The sequence below is a fragment of the Spea bombifrons genome, chromosome 8, assembly GCF_027358695.1.
Source record: "Spea bombifrons isolate aSpeBom1 chromosome 8, aSpeBom1.2.pri, whole genome shotgun sequence".
NCBI lineage: Eukaryota > Metazoa > Chordata > Amphibia > Anura > Pelobatidae > Spea > Spea bombifrons.
This window is the reverse complement of record NC_071094.1, coordinates 5,754,784-5,775,013: the sequence shown is the minus strand read 5'-3', so window position 1 is coordinate 5,775,013 and position 20,230 is coordinate 5,754,784. Positions and strand designations below refer to the sequence as shown.

Here is a 20,230-nt window from a genome sequence, read left to right as displayed (position 1 = left end):
TGTCAAAAACTAGACAATAGCTCCCCCTGGTGGTACCTCGTTTGGATCAGCTTAAAAAAATAGAGTAAAAAAAAAAAATACACTTATTTCTTAATAAATGTATCAGATAGATACATAATAATTTAATTGCATTAAATTGCAAATAATGTTGTTATCTCTCGTGTGCACCTACAATCACACTCGCCTAAGTGGAGATGGGCCTCCAAATTCTAAATAGTCTCAACCACGGAATGATTAAATTATAGTGTTCCTCCCAAATTATGATAGAAAATTCATTCTTTCTGTTAAAATTATTATCTTTTATTTATATAACGCCAACAAGTTACGCAGCGCTTCTTATATATACATATTCAAGGTTCTGACAAGACTAGAATTGACAGACCAAGGCAAACCGATACATTAGGTGTACTGGAGAGAGCCCTGCTCATCTCTTACGCCGTTATTTTAATTGCCATTTATACGTCAACAAGCCACATAGCAGACTTGGTAAAGCCGTGTACCTTTGGCCACACCTCTAACCACACCCACAAAAGCAAAAGTGTCCCACTTTGGCCAGTTGAAATGTTGGGGGATATACTAAAAGGAAATATATGTATATAAATAGCAGAGCATTCTTTATAAGTCGGATTATATAAATAAAAACACATATTCAAGTTCACTAAATGACATAAATAGCTTTTAATATGTCACAACATCATATATAAAGTCGTGAAAGCTCCGCACATACCACACCTCTAACCACACCCCTTAAACCAAAAGTGCCCATATGAAATGTTTGAAATTATGTATTTCTATCTTTATGAAATGTGATTTTTTTATGCTTGGTGTATTGACGCGCCATTGCCATACCTCCCAAGTGTTCCTCTTTACATACCTCACAACTGAATTGGGACGGTTGGGGGTGGAGCTTGGGAGGCGGAGCACTATTGTGCTTACACAGAATTCGGCACATGTCCAGTATGCATACTTCAGTGTCACAGACACACTATTCTTCCTCTAGATGCCTCGCTCACTTACATAAATATCCGGACATAACAAAGTAATGTAAAAATGTCACAAAGTCTTGTGGTAAAGGTCCGCCCCTAATCGCACGTCTAACCACCCCCAACCATTTGAAATGTTAAGAGGTATGCATTACTTTCTAGAGATTTGATTGGGTTAATATCATACCTGGGAACTCTCTGGGTGAAGTGCCGCCTCTCCAGGTAATGGGGATGGGGTCACCGGCCACCCTAAAGGGGCTCCTAATACTTGTGCCATCACTCCTGTCAACCAACACACAGCATCGCAAAATCTTCTAAAAAAACAAATAAGACGATGAAACGGTAACTTAGTTAACAGGCCACTGACCGCAGCGCCCGATACGCTGCTGGAGTGACAGATGAGGTCAGCATTCCCGGGAACTCTCCAGGCTTCCCCCAGAGTCTCCGGATGAATCGCTGCTTCTCCGGGTCTCCACAGAGAAACTCCAGGTCGCGGGGGAGGTGTTGCCGGACGCCCCAATTCACAATTTTGGTGGGAATGGTACTTGTAATGATGTTTCCAATGGAAACCACCTCCTCTCTCCAGCGTGTTGACGTCTCGGCTGCTCAGTGCCGCTGCCACATGCCTCCAGACGGCCCCGGATTAGAGACATGGCACCCAGCAGAGCCGTAAGTTTGTGATCCTGAAGGACCAGCGCTTGCGCAGTAGTCTTCCAGTACCGGCGTCTCACCTCTACTGGCCGAGCACCTTACAGCAACACCGGACATTTTGGCACATTTTAAAAACACTTGCCAGAATTTTTTTAGCACAAAAAAGACAAAGAGGCCGGAGAAAAGAGGGCGTATTGTAACAATAACATTAACTACTAAAATGTTACATTCAGAAGAGCAGCTGGAACAGCAGCTTTAATGGATTTTAGCGCCCATACTGGGGGGAAGTTAGAAAGTTTCAATTTTGACGTCTATGGTCATGACGTCATCAGACGCAGACTCGCTTCGGTTACCAAGCTCAAAGAAGAGGCTCTGCGGTTACTAGGAGAGCGGTTGGTCATGTGACCGGGGAGGGAAGGTGTGGCCAACCGTTGCTCCAGTTCCCGGAAGTGAGAAGGATGCTGATGCTGGAATAAACGTGGCGCTGCGGGGTGACGGTTGTTCCGGGGCCTCGGCCCTGGTGGTGCTCTGGGGTTTGGTGCTGCTGCTGTGCGATGTGTCCTGGGCTCGGATTCATCACCTCACGCTGAAGGTCAGTGCGGAGGCGCCGGCTGGGGGTTATTAGGCTGAGGGGCGGAAGAGATATCGCAAGGCGGACATCCTGGATAGTGGGCAGGTGCTGGGTCTGAGTGACATAAACGGTCGCAGAAAACTAAATGCGTCACTGACAGAAGACTGTGAGGGGGTCACAGCCAGGGGGCGATAACTAGAGGTGGAGTGACAGGAGAGTGACAGCAAGATGAGAGTGGGGGCAAGAAGAGGGTGACAGCAAGATGAGTGGGGGGCAAGAAGAGGGTGACAGCAAGATGAGAGTGGGGAGGCAAGAAGAGGGTGACGGCAAGATGAGTGGGGGGCAAGAGGAGGGCAGCAAGGTGAGAGTGGGGGGCAAGAAGAGGGCAGCAAGATGAGACTGTCAGGCAGGAGTTGAGACTGACAGCTAGATGGACAGAGGCTGGAGAGTGACAGTGAGATGAGGGTGACAGCAAAGTGACAGCAGGTAACCGCACTGACTGATAGTGACAGCGCAGCGATGGGTAGACGGTGACTTGGTAGATGGTGACTTGGTGGAAGGTGTGAGAGATCAGGTGGTGACATCGCTGGATTCTCAGTAGGGAGTAAAAGAAGGTTTAGTGCGAAGAGAGTGATTTACTCATTATAAATTCATGCTTCACACCTACAACTCTGCCCTCTCTCTCGCCAAACAGCTCTACTTCTCCACTCTCATATCCTCTCTTTCTTCCAACCCACGACGCCTTTTTTCTACTTTCAACTCCCTTTTCTGTCCCTCCACACCCACACCACAAACCTCTCTCACTGCCCAAGATCTTGCTACCTACTTCAAAGAGAAGATCGAGACTATTAGAAAAGACCTCTCTTTCTTACAACTCCCTCCTACACCACTCACCACCACCCTCTCTACTCCTACTATACTAACTGCCTTTTCCCCTACAACCGAAGAAGAGATAGCCACTCTTCTTTCTTCCTCTCACCCAACAACCTGTCCCCTTGACCCCATCCCTTCACACCTCACAAAGTCTCTATGTCCATCCCTTGGTCCATCACTTACCCACCTATTTAATCTTTCTCTATCATCTGGATCTGTACCATCTGCCTTCAAGCATGCGCTAATCACACCAATTCTAAAGAATCCTTCCTCAGACCCCGTCTGTTTGACTAACTACCGCCCTATCTCTCTGCTTCCTTTTACCTCTAAGCTGCTTGAACGGATTGTGTACAATCGCCTCACTAACTTCCTCTCCTCTAATTCCCTCCTTGACCCTCTACAGTCTGGTTTCAAACCCCTTCACTCTACTGAAACAGCTCTAACAAAAGTCTCTAATGACTTGCTCTCTGCCAAAGCTAAAGGTCACTACTCTATTCTAATTCTACTGGATCTCTCTGCTGCTTTCGATACTGTTGATCACCACCTTCTTCTTGACTCACTTGCTTCTATGGGCATTCGAGATACAGCTCTCTCCTGGATCTCCTCATATCTGTCTAACCGTTCCTTCTCTGTCAACTTCTCAGGCAACACATCATCGCCCCTTCCACTTTCGGTTGGTGTCCCCCAAGGTTCAGTCCTTGGCCCTCTGCTGTTCTCTCTTTATACTTCCTCTCTTGGCAAACTAATCAACTCATTTGGCCTCCAGTATCATCTATATGCAGATGATACCCAAATCTACCTGTCTTCTCCTGATCTCTCTCCATCTCTCATGTCCCGGATCACCAGCTGCTTGTCTGCTATTTCTTCATGGATGTCACAACACTACCTGAAACTTAATCTTTCTAAAACGGAACTCATTATCTTCCCTCCCTCCATCTCCACTCCACTACCTGAATTCTCTATCACCATTAACAACACAACTATCTCTCCTACTAACCAGGCCCGATGCCTTGGGGTCATCCTTGACTCAAACCTCTCCTTCATCCCTCACATTCAGTCCCTCGCCAGATCCTGCCGCCTGCACCTTAAAAACATCTCTCGTATCCGCCCATTCCTCACCCAAGAATCCACAAAAACTCTGGTTCATTCACTTATCATTTCCCGTCTTGACTACTGCAACACTCTTCTGGTTGGCATTCCACTGTCTCGACTCTCTCCACTACAGTCTATCCTTAATGCCGCTGCTAGGCTCATCTTCCTTGCACGTCGCTCCTCTTCTGCTTCCCCCCTCTGTGAATCCCTCCACTGGCTCCCAATTACCTTTAGAATTAAGTTTAAGATCCTGGTATTGACATATAAGGCCATCCACAATACTGCTCCTCCGTACATTTCTGACCTCATTAGCAAATACTCTCCTACTCGATCCCTACGTTCCTCCCATGGGCTAAGGCTCTCCTCCTCACTCATCACCTCTTCCTTTTCCCGTCTACAAGATTTCACTCGAGCTGCCCCATATCTCTGGAATCTACTTCCACCAAACCTTCAGCATTCACCCTCCCTCCCAACATTCAAGAAACATCTAAAAACCCACTTCTTCAGAGAAGCCGCACCATCTTAGCTGCTAGAACATCCTTGTCATTGATACCCCCACAATACCCCTCACCCTTTCTCTATGCCTTATGTTTATCACCCCATTTTCCCTCTAGATTGTAAGCTTGCGAGCAGGGCTCTCTCCACCAAATGTATCGGTTTGTCTAAGTCTGTCAATTCTTGTCTTGTCATATCCCTTGAATTTATGTATTGTATTAAGCGCTGCGTAAACTGTTGGCGCTATATAAATAAAAGATAATAATAATAATAATAATAATGACAGCGACGGGGCAAATATCCGAGAAGGTGGAAAGAATGTAATAAGAGTAGGCCTCGGGTGACAGCGCTTCACAGATGGTGACCGCGCTTTTATTTATTTTTCTCTCTCAACATTGAGATTGCTTGATAACTGAAAAGTTTTATCGGCGACACCTGTAAGGAAGTTTTACTCTTCCCTCTGTTAAGGTCAGGTTTTAACCTTGATAAAGTAAATGTGAAGCGCGATGGGTAACGGTTATCCAGCAGTGAGGCTTTCATACTTGCCAATGCTCATGGGGTTTTCACTTACAGTCCCGATTTCTATGGCCGATCGCTCTGTTTTTTATTTTAAATATCTTGCTGTATAAAGATTAAGCAGCAGCGTACTTTATTTTAGCGGCGCGGGGTCTCTCACTCATATGTGTTTCCTTACTCAGGACGACATACGGCAGAAGGTCCACCTCAACAGTTTTGGTTTCTATGAAAACGGCTCTATGAGCGTGAAGGTTAACAGCCTCTCAATAAAAAGCAACACGGATCTCTCCAAACTAGACGACAGCACGGTGAGTGACCCGAGATCTACACCCCCTCTTTCGACCAGAGAACCCACCGCACTATTTCATGTAATTTTAATGGACAGAATGTTCTTTCAAAAACCAGGATTTCTAAGTGACCCCAAACCTTTGAGTAGTAGTGTATATATTGTCACTAACATCATTCCTGTTTTTTTAAGTTTGGATTCAGCCTGGACAGCACAAAGAACGATGGCTTTTCCACCTACCTGGTAAGTGCGGGTGAACTTGAAACTTCATATACAGGATTTTAAACTTGGTCCAGGATTGAGACATTGACCGGGTTCTGTGTTTTCATTAAGCCCAGGTACCTCCGTGCCCAGCGCATAAATCAATTCCTCTTAGTAACATAGTAACATAGTTCATAAGGTTGAAAAAAGACCAAAGTCCATCAAGTTCAACCTATATACATATTGTGTCCCTACTGTGTTGATCCTACTCTTATTGAATTTTTTTTAAAGTGTGTGTATATGTATGTATGTATATATATATAATATGCATGCGGGGTGAGGAATTGTAGCGCTACAGGTATCCGCATTGAATTCTCAAACCCACCCCACAAATCGCTCTTCAATCATATAAAATTTTGCTTCATTCCAAATTTTTCAGGGAATGCCGAATTGTTATGTGACGCACAAGCAGGATTGGATAGAAACCAAGGGAAAGTAGATTAGTTTTGGTTCCTGGTTCTCTGCAAATATACATTCGATATTCCTCATTGTACCCGCTTTGAAGCGGAGAGGCGCATGTCTTGATTCCCAACGCGGTATATTTTGGGCTGATTTACGCGTTTATTTGTTCGTAGGATCAGGAAGTGCGGGACTGCATCCTGAAGCATACGCCAGAGAGCGTTTCCGTAACGCTGCTGAAACTGGACTTTACCAACAAACGGTGAGCAGCTTTGCTTATTTTGAGCAGATTTATTTTTCCCCTAATACTTATCGTTTATAGTTCCAATGAATCAAAGGGGGATTAACCACACTTTCAATGATTATGCCTATAAAACATATTTATCATATTTATTTATATTTTTTTTTTCTTTTTCTCTACATTTAGTGTCCATATCAAGAACGTTGGCGGCATCAGCTTGCCAAACATTATTGTCTCGCTTCCAGAGGTTAAAGATACTGTGACGGCAACCAAAAGTCCCACCGTTAAAAGCGCCACGGTAAAAATCCCTTCGCCTGGTCAGCCTGGTAACCAGAAGAGCCGCAGGGATACAGGTAAAGAAAATCATTTTTATTTTCATAAACCTCACATCTATAAATTTCTTGGTTTTCAGGTAAAGCTGCAGCTCCAGAGGCCAGGAGTGAAGACAAGAAAGAGAAAGACAAAGAGAAGAAAGAAAAAGTTAACAAAGAAATTAAAGTAAAAACACAAGTAAGTATATATGTGTGTTTGGGGCAAAACTTTTTTCTTTCTAGCAGCGTTTCTCGTTCAATAGGACCCTATTTTTGGGTTATTGTTCTAGGACTTTGTATGCAAATGTACATCTACAACGGAGGATAGTTAATCTGAATATGGGGCTTGCCTAACTTAGTGTTATAATGGCCAAAGCCAATATATTTTGCGTTTAGGTGCTTGTGGGTTGTGTTTTCATACGAAAAGCTGCCATGGATGTGTGTTCAGCTTTTTGACTCTTCTTTTCAGGACGAGTATCGCTCTATGAAGGTGGAGGAGGGTGTAGCATCATTCCAGGTCGGTATTGGCTTTGTTCAGTTGTGCCGGTTCCTGCCGTTGCTTAGCCGGCCCCAGAGAGTAATCTCCCCTCTTTGCCTCTTTTACGTTTTTTTAGTTTGATTTTAACGTGAGCTCCAATGAGCTGGAGGGACTCTACAGCCTTTACTTCCACAGCTGTGCGGGAGCTGGAAATTCAGTCCGAGACCAGCACCTCTTCAGTTTGGATGTGAGTGATTGACTTAGTTCATCTTCCTTTTCCCTGAGAAACTCTTCCAGGTTATGCCAGCCTCCGCTGCTTGCCGGGACATCATGGATGTAGTTCTGCGGAAAGCATTAGGGTTTTTGTTATCTGAAAACTAAAGGTGTTCTCTAGATGTTCTCCAGCTCTTTAAAACTCTCCTAACTTATAGCTCCCAAATTAAAGATCTCTTTTATTTGCTGCATGGAAATAGGACTTGGGTGCGTAACACTTGCCGCTGTACGTTTTTTATCCTTGCATCTATATAATTGTTGGCAGTTCTAACCGTTTGCGATTGGTCTTCCCCTACAGATTGAAATTATCAACAAGAATCCAGAAAGTTACCTTTCAGCAGATGAGATTCCGTTACCTAAGCTTTACATCTGTATGGCGCTCTTCTTTTTTTTGGCAGGAGTCCTCTGGGTTCAGATCCTCCGGAAGCGCAGGTATAGAATTGGCTACTGGTATACAGGGGGAGGGGGGGGGCAGTGTAAGTACTGCTGGATGCCCAAGACCTTCCCAGAAATAAATCCTTAATCATGGAGAAATGGCCTCATTTAAATGTATTTACGTCTTAAGAGTTTGTCTAAATGGAACCACACAAATGGGAATAAAAGAAAATCATGCGGGGAGCATGCGGTTTAACGCGTTAACAGCAATTCCTCTGAATGTAGGATTCCCAAGAAATGGGCAACTCCTTTAGAGATTCCCAATTTTCCACTTAACTATGAAGAGCAGGAAAGGATGCGACGTAACTCAACGGGGTGCACTTATGTTTATGTCTCGTCGGGGATGACGCTAGTGCTCTGCCGCTGATCCATTTCTCTGGACAGAACCTTATATTAATCAACAAACCTGTTGTTCTCTTTAGGAGCGATGTCTTCAAGATCCATTGGCTGATGGCAGCGCTGCCTTTCACAAAGTCATTGTCGCTGGTGTTTCATGCAGTACGTATACGCCTCCCACCGCCACGTTATCATTTTCTCTTCTTCTTCATTAATTACACCACACGGTTCCGTAAGCTTAGAAAACGTATTTATTGCTGCTCACCTATCGTCTGTGTCCTATACGCAGCATTTGTGTATATCACCGAGCACGGCATCTCAATTTCCCTGTTTCTATGAACTGCTATGATGTAAATATCTTGGTTTCCTTCTTTTTTCAGATCGACTACCACTACATTTCTTCTCAGGGGTACCCGATCGAAGGGTGGGCTGTGGTATATTATATCACACACTTGTAAGTGTCAAATACTCCTTACTTTATAGGTTTATAGCCCCTGACACCTGCGCTCTACAAACATGCATTATGATATGTCGGCTGGTGTGTTCCTTTAAGAGAAACTAGTATGTGTGTCTATGCGTTCCCCCAAAGGTGAAAGCCTTTCAAAATTATCACAGGGAAAAAAAAACGGAAAAATCAACATTTGTCTTTATTGCCTGACTTGATACACTAAAGATTTCTTAGCTGTGCAATTGCTTGTGACTTCCAGACTGAAAGGATCGCTGCTTTTCATCACAATTGCACTGATTGGAACTAGCTGGGCCTTTGTGAAACACATCCTATCTGACAAAGATAAGAAGACTTTCCTGATCGTTATTCCACTACAGGTGAGGACGTGCCGGGTCCCAATACCCCCTTCTGCGCTTCCGTGTTCTGCTTTGTGTAGACCTGGCGATCTCAATGCAATATATTATGCCCCCACGGCATTTATTCACTGAATGGGGACTTGGTAGAGTTTTACTATTCGTTATGTAGGGCTGACAGTGGCAGGTTTCTGCAGCTAGAATGGCTGAGCTGGCCCTGTGTAATGTAAAGTTCAACGGGTGAAGAATTCTCACTGATTTCATTATGCATTATACAGGGTTAGCCAAGCTCTGCCGGCAGCAGAAGCTCACTGATGTTGGCCTTTCTTATCATGTAGAGAAGTGGTGACGACTCTCCCTTTAGTGAATAACCCCATTGTGAATGTGTGGTGCTTTTGGGAAGTAGCTCCATGATCGGTGAACCGTACAACTCTATGATGCAGCAAGCGGTGAATAGCACACGTTACAGGTTACTACCGCCGTGACACGCCATCGCGATGCCTGAGAATGCTATGAATCGGACGTTTTATATCGATGCTGAGCCTTTTCTCAGTGAGCACAGCTGGGGATACGGTGAAGTCATTAAAATCCATTTTATTCTGTGTCTCTGGGTTTCTAATACAATAAAAAAACAGTCAATGGTGACTCATTCGCTGACGCAGGGACTGGGAAGAGCGAATTTCACGCCTGCAGCCTTCCCTGCTATGGGAGGCTGGTTCAGCACCAAAGGGTGATTTAGCTGTACAAAAAAAAGTTGGGTGTTTTTTATTTTGTTTACTGCACAGACCTGCAAACGCATTCAAATAACCCTTTGTATTCCTTAAGAGATGAGCACGTTCCATCATTACCCCAAATGCTAGTGATAAGTATTGCTTTAAGAAGCCCGAGTACCTTTTGATATTGCGTGTTTTCAGATTCACTTATCAGTTATCGAGATTTTTCTGAATGGGTTCACAGTGAAGTTGTTGTTGTTGTTGTTGTTGTTGTTTTTTTCTTCTTCATATAATAAACCGGTGCCAATACCTCTTCTGAATTTGGCAGGTTCTGGCCAATGTGCTTGACATCGTCATAGAGTTCACAGAAGAAGGCACGACGGAGTACGGGCTGTGGAAGGAGATTCTGTTCCTCGTGGACTTCCTGTTCTGCGGAGCGATCCTCTTCCCGGTTATATGGTAAGAAAACGTTCTTTGGCGTTTTAAATCCCTGATCACAACTTGCAAAAGGCGGACTTGGTTTTTCCTCGTATGCAGGCTCACAAACGCTTTAGTTGTGTTTCCCCCTGAATATTCCCTTCTCACTTATTGTTAACAGGTCCATCAGGCATCTACAGGAGGCATCGGCTACAGACGGGAAAGGTGAGGCAATACTATATATATATTTTATACTTTTTCGCCCCTCTCCAAGAAAATATCTTATATTACAAAATAAATTCCCACGTGACACTCTTTCTCTTTCTCTCCCTCCAGATGGCAGTGTTCAAAACAAAAAAAAATGTATAGACAGTCAAATTGTAGGATGATGGCGCTTACTGCGCATGTAGGGCTCCCTTTGAAATAAATCAACCTGCTTATATTTCCTAGGATGCTAAACTAAACTCTGCTGAATGCATGTGGATTTGTTTACCGCGATCCCCCCAGATGCCGCTGAGCACGTCAGCACCTCGACATCCCTGTCTGGGAATGCCAAACACACTGGCACCTGCCGCCTTTGCAGTGTTTAGTTTTTGGTGGAAAAGTATCGTTTAAGAGGGTTTTCGTAAATCACCTTGCGCGCATGTTGGCATGTTGCCTCCCGCAGTGGCCGGTTTCTTTATATAAGGAGACCCCATGCTGTCTGCACGCGTTATCAAGGCCTCTGCAGGAACTTTCCACTTAACCCATTTTAATTGTCTGCATTAAGGCAACTCGTAAGAATCGTTAGCCCCCTAGAGAGTCTCCTCTTTATTAGTGAAGATACATGATAAGCAATAAGACGTACTGATCCGTTTTACCACGTAGCAACCCAATTATCCGTCGCTTATTATTAGACATCACCTCGGACCCCTCTGTCTCCACGTTGCCTCCATCTGTGCCTCGAACTCGCCCGTCACACACGCGCTCACCCTTATCCGTGACTTCCCAGAAGTTTCTTGTACCCTTCCCCCCATCTCGTATTGAATACGAGCCCCTTTGTTTCATGACACGCGTGACCTCGCAGATAGAAGGTGCTTTGCGGCTCCTTATTGAAATGTAAATTGGGCACGGCGACTTTTTAATAGATTAGCCTCCGATAATACGTTACTGCCAGGGTTTTAAACGTACAGAAGGCTCCCATTAGTCCAGCTGGTGCTGTTTGTTTAGTCCAGCGTACCGCCAGTTCTTTCTTTTAAATCTCTTCTTGACCAGCCATATGTTGGGGGTCTCTAACAGTCCGTGACAATAGACACCCCTCGGTATTCCTTAATTCCCTTTCACCGCTGCGTTTTCTTGCAATGGAGTTAAAGCACTCAGGTATCCAGCGTTTTCTCGCTCCTGCCATGCATTCTGATCACGGACGCTAGCTTATATCTGTGCCTGCGCTGCCGCAGCACCGCGAGGACCTTCAATTCAGAAGTAATTATCTTGGAGATGGAATCGCAGCCCAAGCAGCAGAGATACCGCCAGCTGGTGGCACGATCCTCCACAGACGCCAGATCGGTAAATGAGATTATTGGCGATAGTTCTACATTCTCCGGAGCACGAGAAAATCCTAAAACCCCTTCTACGTTTATATCCGGTATATTAAAACAATATGTAGGGTTTCTTAAAAGGTAACGCACGGGACAAGTGCCTCGTCCAATCGATTAACGTAGGTTTCTAGCCTCGGGGGCCAGCTAGGAGCCCGCGTTTGGAATACTTCACAGTAGCGAGCGTTCAAGGTTAATGCTTTGACTCGGTACAATCAACGTGATTAGTAAAATTGCAGTAATTTATGCAAATACACCAAGACATTTAGTGGATAGAATCCAGAATTTCCACTAATTATAAAATGCACTGCTTACAATTAGAGGGCTGCGTGTAAGGGCCTTCCGCGCAGCGGTGATCGGTATCGTTTAACGGGTTAACGTTACCGAGCGGTTTATTTCTCCCTGGAGATACAATGTAACGTCATCGGTTTCCTGGTGTCGAGACAATCGGACGACAGCTAGGACTTGGTCGGCGACCAGAAAATGTCGGCCCCGTCGGCTTTAGATGCTTCAGTATCGCTGTCGCTTTAATTACTGCTATAGCTGTAAAGTGAGTGACGTCGGCAGCAGCGTGTCGTCGGATTCATGCAGTGGTTACATTTCATCATGGGATCATCAAAAGGGGTTTATTCGCTTAGGAGTTGGCGGCGTCTCCAGGTGAGTTGTGGTTTCAACACCCTAAATCCACTATGCATTATAAAGGGCCATTTCTGCTGGCCCCGGATCATGCGTAGTTCAATCAGGTGATTGATGAAACTGCAGCTCTCCTGCGAATGCTCTCTTTGATGGATAAACACCCCCCCCCATTTTCTTTTCTTCATTTTTTACACATGGGGAGGTACGACTATTAATCACACTGTCAGGACTATTCAAACTAAAGTGAGACAATTGGCACCTTTGCAGCAGACAAGTGGCCTCTTATGAGTTGAGCGGCTGTGAGTTTTGGGTGGCGGAGGACAGTGGGTGACGTTCCCCAGACTCCTTCACTTCGATCTTCTGTACAAGCCTCACCCCCCCCCCCATCACATCACAGCGTGGTCTGTTTGCCTGCGTTTGTAATTAATAATCTCCGTTTAGGTAGCTGCGCGGCTCCCTCGCATACCTCCGCGGCCCTCTGTCTATATAAGGGTCGGGGAAATACTCGGCCCATCTGGCCTGCTTGTTGATCTGGCCCCCGGGAACACGGTGTTTACGCACGTCAACCCAACACGCGCCGGCTTACATTGGCCCAAAACCGTCGCCAGAAGCTGTCGGCGCTGTGTGTAATCAAACCCTGCTTTTATATTATATATTCCGAGCCCGTCTGATGCCGCGGGGTTAACGGAGCGTTAGCGGGAGAATTATTTTTAGGATAGAACTCTGGATTCCTCCTGGGCTTCAATAAAAGTATCCTCTAGATTGTAAGCTTGCGAGCCGAGCCCTCTTTACCCTGATGCAGCTGGTCCTCTTAGTCTGTCCGAGCCTTCGAATGTACAGACTGTAAGAAAATAACAGTATTGGAGCAATATATTAGTTTACATAGTGCCCAAGTGTCCCTGTTTCCTCTGGCCAGTCCCTCTTTTCTTGGAGCTCAGAATGTTTGCTGTCTGTCTGTATACCCGACAAATCCCAGAACAAATTCAGCCTTTTTGTGTTCAGCAAAAAAAAGCTACGTTCTTTTTTTTTTTTTTTTTTTTTTTTTTTTTTTTAGAGTTTTATTACATATAAAATTTGACCATTACAAACGTATAACAAAACATAATCTTCCATTTCTGTATCTCAAGGAATTGTACGAGAAAAGAGGATTTTATAAGCAAAGCAAATGAAATGAAACAGAAATTTAAGGAGAAAAACTATCCGGAGGAAATATTAAATAAGAGTCTTCTAGAAGTAGAAGCAGTAGACAGACAACTACTTCTGGACAATAAGAATAAGCCAAAAAAACATCTTCAGGAAAGGGATTTCAGTTTTTCATTTTGTACCCAGTATAACACCCAAGCGAATAAAATTAAAAAAATCATAAACAAACATTGGCACATCTTAAAAAATGATGAGGTCCTAGGCACACAACTACCGGATAGACCGCAGGTCATTTTTAAAAAAACAGGGTCATTAAAAACAATATTAGCCCCGAGTGTGCTACCAAAACATGTAGCAATGAAGAAACCTGGAACACTCATAGGCAGCAAACCGAATGGGTTCTATAAATGTGGCCACTGTAAAATGTGTGCTTTTTTACCTAAAAAAACCAATGAATTCACAGGTACAGCAACGGGTCAAACGTACATCATAAAGCATTTTATCAACTGTCAAACAAAAAATATAGTCTACCTATTGGAATGTGGTTGCGGTCTTCAATATGTGGGGAGGACAATAAGACCTATGAAGGAGAGGGTGCTAGAACACCTCGGGAATATAAGAAAAAATGATATAAAACATAGTGTCCCACGACACTGTAATAGATGTCCTAAATACTCAATAGAGTCCCTAAAAATTATGGGGATAGACTGGGTACCCCCAAATTGGAGAGGAGGCAACACTGTAGAGAATTTGTCCAAACGGGAGACCGAGTGGATTTTTAAATTGAAAACCTTTAAAAAAGGTGGCCTTAATATGGAACTAGACATATTCACGTATATGTGAGAACATATAAGGGATTACATATGGTTCCTATGGAAATATCTAAGTGGGAACATCCCATGTTCCATACATCATCTGTTTCTACTACATTGCACTTTTTTTATATATATCCCTACATTCACAGAGAAAATAGCAAGGCACCAGTCCACATATGTCAGTATAAATACTCTCATTGATTGATCTTTTGTCTTAAGAAATATACAGGACACATTTGTTTGCATATATATGGTTTATTATTTAAGAAAATATATATACATACTATCTGTTTACATCAATATCATTTGCTACTTTAGGGCAATATTGACCACACATTACCAACAGCATAGAGATCTATTGATCCGTTATTTATGAACAAATTGTATTCAGCATACTGTCCCCGATTCTCCACATTTTCATGTCCATTGCCCCTGAAAAAGAATAGACCATAACAGTAATACATACCACATGCAGTTGGTCCATATAGGTTTTCTTCTCTTTTTTACCTGTCTATATCGCTATTATATAGGGCGTTTTTTTTCATATATTTTTTTTTATATATTATATTTTTTATATATTACGTTTTTAAATATAATGTACGAAACTGAAGGCTATACCTTATTAGTCACCTTCCCTCTCTGCTCCTTTCTCTCCACATTATGCCCGTTCTTGATCACCAAATGCACAGTATGGGCGGCATCTATAGGCACCCACTATGCATATCAGATGTCCACTGAATGAGTACTTCGATCGGTTTATCCGATCGTTCACAAACGGAATTATTAACATATGTTTTTACTTACCTACCGATTATTTCTGGATCCCACGGAGCATCAGAAGAGTAGAAGACAGATGGGAAGATAACGCGACGGACGAGATGATGACGAGGAACGCACTGACGTCAGACGCCGGCAAAAAAAGATGGCGCCGCGCATAGTTTAAAAGGACCTCGCATCCACAACGAAGATTACTCCTGATGAAGCCACGGAACTGGCGAAACGCGTCGAGGATTTTACAGTGCTCTACTTATTCTTTTACCCAGACTTTTTATTTACTTTTAAAGCATCCCTTGGTGGATGTATGTGAATACTTTTTATTGTTTTGGCATGTTAGCCTTGAATAAATAGCTTTTACACTATACCAGAGAGTGGTTCTAGCCTGATTCAGCTTTTGGGACTTGGTCCCATGTACACAGAACATTGGAAGGCACCACAAGAGGAACAGAGGAAAAGACATCTGACGTGTAAGGGTTAAAAAACTCCCTCAAAAGTGTAAGTGCATTTTGGTATTTGCGTGTTACAAACAGTGCATGATAATACACCATTGGGGTCCCTATTTTTGTCTCTTTGCTCTTTTACATATATTCACTGCATATACATCCGGAAGACAGGATGGTCTATTGAAACCTGAATACAAGTGAACACTGTAAGTGCATTATATAGACTTACAGCGACAGCACTTGTGTTGAATATTACACAATTATATTTTTTCTTGTTTTTTCTTTCATTTTAAAACCGGTATACACGAGCGCCCCATAGCGTTCTTTTGTCCTTATTTTGAAACACCTGGAGAGTGTTTTCGTACGGGTTGCAGCCGAGTATCCGGGAATCATACATCATAAAGGGAAGTATTCTTTATTTTTTCTCTGTATACCCATTCCACACTGGTTTTCATCACTTTTTCTTTCACTTAACTTTGGTAAGTCCTTTGACAATATTAATTAATAAATAAGGTAATAGAAGATAAATAAATCTTAAGTAAATTTAACCAAATAAGTTCATATGTAATATTTATTAAAAAAATGATTTAATGCAATATACTAAGGTAATGTAATTATATCTTTGTATATTAATTAATTGATTAGTGCACTTCTATTTTCATCAAGATATTATAAATCAGGTTTTAGTGTAAATAGTAATAAATAAGTTAATAAGAATAGATATATAAATTAAATAAGTAAATAAATTATTATCAATAATATTAAATACGGATAACCAGAAGCAGGATACTAAGTGATGCTAAAACGTCATTATTAGGTGGCACTCTCGTTATTATTAAGATTAATCAGTCGATAATAGTATTAATGAGTAAATTTTTTCATCCATAAAATATATTATAAGTAATACTTAAATAAAAATAAATATTTATAAAGTGCTAAAGAATTTTAATATACTGCCACTTCATTGCTAATTGATAAATTTATTATATTTTGATTATTATAAATACTAATTAGTGCAAATAGACACAAGTAAGGTGCTAGAAGCATTTAGTGTACCACCTATAATAGTTAAGTGCAAATAAACAAGAATAGAAATAAACAAGTGTAAAGTGCTAAAGAAATATATGCAACCCTTGCTTTGTTATTCAATAAAGTCGTTATTAATAATATTAATAAGAATAAATAATAAATCATTATTAATGAATAAATTACAAAATTAAGTATAAATTAAATAGATAAATAGCATTATAGTAAATAGTAGTTTAGTGGAAATATACTAACAAGTTTTAGTCTGCTGCCACTTCATTACTAAATGGTAATTTCATTAATATTTCCTCAGGGTTATTTTTTTTTTTTTTTTTTTTTAATCATTGAGTAATAATAAAGTGCAAGTGAAAAAATAAAGTGCTTAAAGCATTTCATGTACCGCCACTCCACTATTATATATTACTTTCATTAATAATAAATTTGGACATTAATTATTATAAGTGAAGTTAAATGCAATAAACAAAATAAAGTGTCTAAAGCGTATAGTGTACCATAATTTGATTATTATATAATATTTTCATTATTAATAGTATTAATCAGTGATAAAATAGTCAATAAATAATTTCATCAAATAGATACATTATTATAAATATTAATTAAGTTCAAGTAAACAAGTATAAAGTGCTAATATTATTATAGGTAATAATTAAGTGCAAATAAGCAAATATAGAGTGCTACCGAGGTTTAGTGTGCTGCCACTTCATTATTTTGTAGTAAATTCATTGTTAATATAAACCTAAAGAACTTCTAATTTTCCCTGTGTGTTTCTAAAACATACATTTATAGTATAAATTGTGTAGAGCTACCGATATCGTACAGATTCTCTTAAATGGTTTAGAGTAGCGAGCATTTGAAGATCTACGTACATTTCAATTCATGATGTGTTAAATAATCAAATTCAATATAAAGTAGAAACCCTGAGGTGTTTCTAATACATACAGTTATAAAGAGAATGTATAGAACCGCAGTTGAAGTGGCAGTTCTCTTAATTTAAAGTGGTCATTGTTAATGAATAAGTTACAAAATTAAGTATAGATTAAATAGATAAATAGCATTATGGTAGATAATAGTTTAGTGCAGATATACTAACAAGTTTTAGTCTGCTGCCACTTCATTACTAAATGGTAAATTCATTAATATTTCCTCAGGGTTATTTATTTATTTTTTTTTTAATTATTGAGTAATAGTAAAGTGCAAGTGAAAAAAATAAAGTGCTTAAGGCATATCATATACCGCCACTCCACTATTATATATTACTTTCATTATTAATAAATTTGGACATTAATTATTATAAGTGAAGTTAAGTGGAATAAACAGGATAAAGTGTCTAAAGTGTATAGTGTACCATAATTTGATTATTATATAATATTTTCATTATTAATAATATTAATCAATGATAAAACAGTCAGTAAATGATTTCATCAAATAGATACATTGTTATAAATATTAATTAAATTCAAGTAAACAAATATAAAGTGCTAATATTGTTATAGATAATAATTAAGTGCAAATAAGCAAATATAAAGTGCTAACGAGGTTTAGTGTACTGCCACTTCATTATTTTGTGGTAAATTCATTGTTAATATAAACCTAAAAAACTTCTAGTTTTCCCTATGTGTTTCTAAAACATACATTTATAGTATAAATTGTGCAAAGCTACCGATATCATACAGATTCTCTTAAATAGTTTGGAGTATACAGATACACATCATTTTAAAGTGACTTTAAGTGACTTAAAGTGTCCAAAAAGAGAAGAAAAAAAGAAAGAAAAAAGAAAAAAAAAAAAAATATATATATATATATAATAAAAATAAATATTATAAATAGTTTAAATAAATATAAATAAATATATCTACGTGGAATTCAATTCATAATATATCAGCTAGTCAAAATCAATATCAGATTAGAAAGCTCAGGTTTTTCCAAATGTGTTCCTATTACGTGCAATTATAGGTAAAAATGTGCAAATCGGCAAATAATGTAGCAGTTCTCTTAATTTAAAGTGACTAACGTCCTAAATTCAAAAAAAAAAAAAAAAAAAAAAAAAATTAAATAGAAAGATAAATAAATTAAATAAATAATTATCTATAAAAAGTTCAATTCATAATGGAATAGCTGCCGTCATCGTCCCTCCAAGGTATTTTTCTTTTGGGAAAATGTAGATATAAAATCTTCAAGTTCTGGAGGTTTATTAAATACTAGCGTTTCTCCCTCGTTATTTATAATCAGCTTAAGGGGTGATCCCCATTTATATTTGATGTTCAGGTCGCGGAGTTTCTTAGTGCCCTCATAAAATTGGCTTCTAAATTTTCGTGTTGCAATTGAAAAATCAGGGAGAAGTTTCAGGGCTTTATATTGCACACTTTGTGCAGAATTTTTATTAAATTGTGTGATAAAGAGATTCTTGATATATAGATTGTTGAAACGGACTATTACATCCCTTGGGGTGCTGATGACCAGGTCTTTTGGTTTAGGAAGTCTATGAAAGTTTTCCAACAAGAAATGACTTAGACTGTCTTCTTTAATAAAAGTTGATAGAAGATCCTGTAAGTATTTCTCCAAGTTAGTGATTTCTTCAGGTATCCCCCGTATCCGCAAATTTTTCCGTCTAGATCTATCTTCCAAAAGTGTTAGTTTCATTTCTATAGCTTGATAATTGGATCTAAGATCACTATTCTCCATTCTAAGGTTCTCTAATTCGTCCTGCAGTGCCTGGATTAAGTTTGATTGTGAGATAAGTTTTTCTGAAATTGATGCAATATCTTGTTTCAAAGAGATTGTATTAGTTTTCATCTCAATAGTAAGTTTAGAGTATAAATCACTTATATTGTTGATCTTGATTGGATTAATTAATTCAGTTTGTGGGAGTTCAGAATAGGTGTCAAGAGAGGAGTCAACTGATATGTCCGGGGAGTCTTTTGAGGGATGTTTGGATATAGGTGTAGTGAGAGTCGATTTGGGAGAATAATATGTAGTTAGAACTTTAGATTTTTCATGACTCAATCTTCTGTCCTTTTCTCTATCTCTTTCTCTGTCTTTGTCTTTATCTTTTTTTGGTGGCATCTTAGTGCTTTAATTATAGATATTCTGAAGCCGTTTGTAGCCGTTGGTTTCTTATATGGTGTTTCTCCTCTATTTTTTTTTTTTTTTGTTTTCTCCCTTTTTTTTTTCCTTTTATTCACTTTTTATCTCCTTTCTTTCCTTAACTTCTTAGCACCCTCCTCGTATATTCCTTAGTCTCCTAAGATTTATACCTCTTGTCTTTTATTTAATTTGTTTCACTTTAATTCATATTATTTCATATTAATTCCGAGAATATTTCAAAATGATAAAAAATTTGCAACAGTTCAATGAAAACAGAGTGTTCTATGATGAGCAGTGATGAACAGTGAAATTTCCAGGGGCCTCGTAAATTTAAGCCTCCGGATAATTGTAGGTATATATATCTCCAGGTAATGGCGTAGTGCAGTGTGTTAGTAGTGCAATATATTAATACTTCCAAAAGTTTCTTTGGATCTCAGCTAATAATAATATATATAGTATATAATATATATATATATTAGAGACGTCACTTATCTTGCATTGAGAGCCGGACGGTGCAGAGCAGAGTTAAGTCGTGGTTATAATCGTGTTCGAGGAGTATATCCGTATATCTCTGCATCA

The 20,230-nt window shown here is 40.1% G+C and overlaps 1 protein-coding gene across 1 annotated transcript in view; it reads left to right on the top strand.

The window, feature by feature from the left end:
- Positions 1-10,036: 10,036 nt before the first annotated feature.
- LOC128502891 (protein GPR107-like) overlaps positions 10,037-20,230 on the top strand; it is a 65,670-nt gene continuing 55,476 nt past the window's right edge. Inside the window, exons 1-2 of the mRNA XM_053472844.1 lie at positions 10,037-10,174; positions 10,314-10,357. The gene's annotated coding sequence lies outside the window, so the exon portion shown is untranslated. The remainder of the gene's footprint in view (positions 10,175-10,313; positions 10,358-20,230) is intronic.